This window comes from Pholcus phalangioides, unplaced genomic scaffold (genome assembly GCF_987345545.1).
Source record: "Pholcus phalangioides strain wild (caught in Gottingen) unplaced genomic scaffold, Ppha-v1.0 ptg000015l_1, whole genome shotgun sequence".
NCBI classification, from domain to species: Eukaryota; Metazoa; Arthropoda; class Arachnida; order Araneae; family Pholcidae; genus Pholcus; species Pholcus phalangioides.
This window is the reverse complement of record NW_028301608.1, coordinates 75,111,563-75,115,459: the sequence shown is the minus strand read 5'-3', so window position 1 is coordinate 75,115,459 and position 3,897 is coordinate 75,111,563. Positions and strand designations below refer to the sequence as shown.

At 40.2% G+C, this 3,897-nt stretch overlaps 1 non-coding gene across 1 annotated transcript; it reads left to right on the top strand.

The window, feature by feature from the left end:
- Positions 1-1,087: 1,087 nt before the first annotated feature.
- LOC149076682 (5S ribosomal RNA) lies at positions 1,088-1,206 on the top strand. Its single transcript, XR_016194220.1, has one exon. It is a non-coding gene; the product is annotated as a 5S ribosomal RNA (ribosomal RNA).
- The last annotated feature ends 2,691 nt before the right edge of the window (positions 1,207-3,897 follow it).

The window sequence follows — 3,897 nt, the reverse complement described above, 5'->3', positions numbered from 1 at the left end:
CCCCCTCCCCAGAATTAGCAGCCCCTCAAGATTATCGCCTGTGAAAACTGCCTTTTTCCCTAGTTTCGGCCCTGGCTACCTAAGTGTTGGGGCACTGGAAACAGGGCTGCAACTGGTGGGGTCAAATTTCCAGGGTGCCGGACCGGGAGGGGGGGGGCGGTCACAAATTTCACCCTTTAACCTACCTTCAACAATACTTGAAATATTTAAAATTCCTATATATATATACATATGAACGATGCTAACGTAAATAGTTTGGGAATCCCTGATTTGTAAGGAGAAAATTTAATATTCCTAGAATTAGAATGCAATGGTACCCGGCTCAGGGGCTTTGAAATTTTCCTTTCATTTCTTTTCTTTTTTATGTGAATTTTATTTTACTATTATTTATTTAATTCCTCATCAAAGGCACCGGAACCTAGGAGCGGAGGATATTTGAGCCCTCCCAACCCCAATAAGGGGCCCCCATTTTGTAAGGGGACTGAGCCCAGGGCCGCAACTGGGGGGAGGGGGGTGCAGGCGGATCTGGTGCCCCGGGCGCTGTACTAGAGGGGCGCAAATTTCACTCTTTAATCTCTCCTTCAACGTTATGAGGGGGAGCCAAAATGCATGCTTGCCCCGGCTGGTTAAGCATCTAGTTGCGGCTCTGGCTGAGCCAACACCTACTAGAGAATTTTCAGTGTGTGTGAGCCTCTCCCCAATATTTTTTAGAAAAACAATGCAGTGCGTCCTCTGTTTCCTGCGTATGCGCTTCAGCCCCGTATATACGGGACGGCCAGCAACTTTCAGCGCTCTCTCCCCACCCAATGTTAATTTCTTCATGTCGGCGCCTCTGTTGTGAAGGCTCGAAAAATGTTACAGGCCTTCGATCTTGTTAATAAGCTTAATAGTTGTTCACTTTACCTCCTCCCACTTTTATTTTTTTCTGTTGTCTCATGTCCCCATCTCCAAGGTCACACTCAACAAAAGAAGAAATGCTGTTCCGACAGTACAAGCAAGAGAAAGGAGTTCCCCCCAAGTTATCTCCAGAGGTACAGCACTCTGGGAGGATGCAATTTACGATGGATTGATGCCGAGGTGATTGCGAGCCAACGGCCATACCATGCTGAAAACTCCGGTTCTCGTCTGATCACCCAAGTAAAGCAGCATCGGGCGCGGTTAGTACTTGGGAGGGTGACCACCTGGGAACACCGTGTGCTGTTGGCATCACTTTCTCCCCAGCGCGACCCAACCCGCAAGGGTAAAAAAAGGCTTATATCCCGGGAGGGACAGAGCCTGGGTCGTGACTGGTCTGTCGGTTTGATTGCGAGATAAGACTACTATTGTCACAGAACAAGTGCATTGAGATTCTAAAGAAAAATAAAATTTCGAGCAGATTATTTTTCTACTATTTAGAAAATTTTTTTGTCAAAAAGTTTTTTCTGAGCCAAATGTGCGAAACATATCCAGTCGAATTTTTTTTGGGGGGGGGGGGCGAGCCGGCTCTTCAAAAATGTTGGGGGGGGGGGGCTCGGGCCCATGGGCCGCATACAAGTTTACGCCTATGCTGGATCTCGTGATTCACGAGAGGAAGGCCAAAAGCAACAAGACCGAGTCGATGACAGATTTATCAACAACGGCAGTGTGCCTATTTTATTTTTTTACAATCATTTTTTTATTCCACGTATCGTAATTATAACACCCCATAGCGTTTATGTAAAATGTAAGCAGTGATATTTCTCAAAAAAGGAGAGAATTTTAAGGGTGATTTCAGATTTCGGGCGTTTCGCCCGCATCACTTCGCCCTAACACTCACTCACTTCACTTCTGAGATATAGATGGCAGCACTGAAAAATCATACACAACACTAGATACGCACTTAGATTGTTAGGTACACATACTTACACTTCCGGCACAACTCACTAGGTAGTAAATTGCCCATGGCGATAGACCTGAGTTGTGCTCGGTTTGAAAGAAAGAAAGTCACACCGGGCCGTGAGTGATTCGCCGTTTCATTTTTCTCATTAATTTCCCGTTAGTTGTGTGTGTGACCGGGCCTTTTACTTACGCAAAAGAGATTTACCGGGCCGTGGGTTTCCAAAGGTTGAGAACCACTGCCATAGAATATGGGTATAAAGATGCCTTCATTCCGATCTTCATAAATAGTCGAAGGGGGAAAATATCTTAAAATATTTTCAAACGATTTTGAAAAAAAATATGTATTTTCGGAAAAATATGAAAGAAAAATTCTAAAAACATTAAATGATGTTCCAAAAAAAAAAAAAAAAAAAAAAAAATTCAGGAGATATCAAAAACTTTGCAAGTAGAAAAAAAGGGGAGGGGTGGAGACTTTCAAAATGTCTGTGCTTAGAAATATTCACATCATAATTCTGTCTTAGGTCGGTATTACACCATAAAAGTTTTATAAAAGTTCGTGTATAAAACTTGGAAGATGCAACCAATAGGCGGATCAGTTAAGTTCGCTCGAATGTAACATGTTTATTGGTTACATTTTTCAAGTTTTATAAAAGAATTTTTAATCAAAGTTTTATAGGGTAATACTAGCCTAAGGCCGGTATTACACTATAAAAGTTTTGTAGAAGCTCTTTGATAAAACGTGAAAAATTCAAGATCACCGTTGCGCCTGATTGGTTGCATTTGCTCGAATACAATCGATAAATTTATTGGTTGCTTTTTCAAGTTTCATAAACCTTTTAGAGTGAAATTCAATACTTTTATTGGTCAATTTTTTTTTTTTCAGTTTATAGACTGAATATCGAGTAAAATATACTTGCAGGTATCGGGGGAACCACCAAAAATATTCAAGTGCTTAGAACCTTCAAACGTCTTAATCCGGCCCTGAGTCAACACCGTACGTGGATAACGTTGTTTAATAAAAGATTTTTTTTTAAAGTTTAAAAAAATTAAAAGATTAAAAATTAAAAAAATATAAAAAAATACGTATTTAAAAAGTTCTAAATATTTATATTTTTTAAATAATTTCAAATATTTAAAAAGAAAAAAATTAAAATTTTTAAATTAAATTTAAAACTTATTAAAGTATTTAGTCAATTAAATATTTGTAATGAACAGAACGGCTTATAATTTTGGTCCCGTCAGTGGTCGCTGTTAACAAGTTTTATTGTATAAAATTTTAAATTATGGACAAAGGCAGTTGCTACATGTCCATCTTAGAAGGAAACGGAGGGATAGACGTATGTGGGTATATCATATTTTTTGTGAACAGGGACCTTCATAAAGGGTAATTAAGGGGTTTTTAAGGGTATTTATGGCAAATATATATAATTAAAAAAATTCCGTGCAAAATCACCTTCAAAAAGTAGCCAAAGATGCGGACGAATTCGCTCCGCATCCGCATCGTGTGAATAACCCAATTGTCAAAACTTCTATGTGCGGATGCGGAGTCCGCACTTAGGTTATGACACATGCGAACGACGTCCGTACCTGCATGAACATTTCGTAGGTGCGGGGAAATTTTGGCTCGTCTGTGTAAAAGGCTCAGTATATTCCAATTGTTAAAATTTCTTCCGGACCCACGTCCGGTCCGTGTGAAAGGGGCCTCACACGGAGCGGATGCGGACGCGGGTCCGCATACCCTTTCAAACGAGCACTGAAGATGCGGACGAATCGCCCGCATCTTTAGTTCGAAATTCGTGCATAAAAACTGTTTTTTCGCAATTTTCGTAATTATTTTTCTCCTTCACCCCTGATTCAGTGCCCATAGGCAGCCTAGAGGCATTCTTTGGTGGTTTTTATCATTGAGCCTAAAGATGCCTCCATTCCGATCCTCACAAGTAGTCGATGGGAGAAAATATCTTAAAATATTTTCAAAAAATTTTGAAAAAAATCTGTCTTTTCGGAAAAATATGAAAGAAAATTCCAAAAACACATCCAATG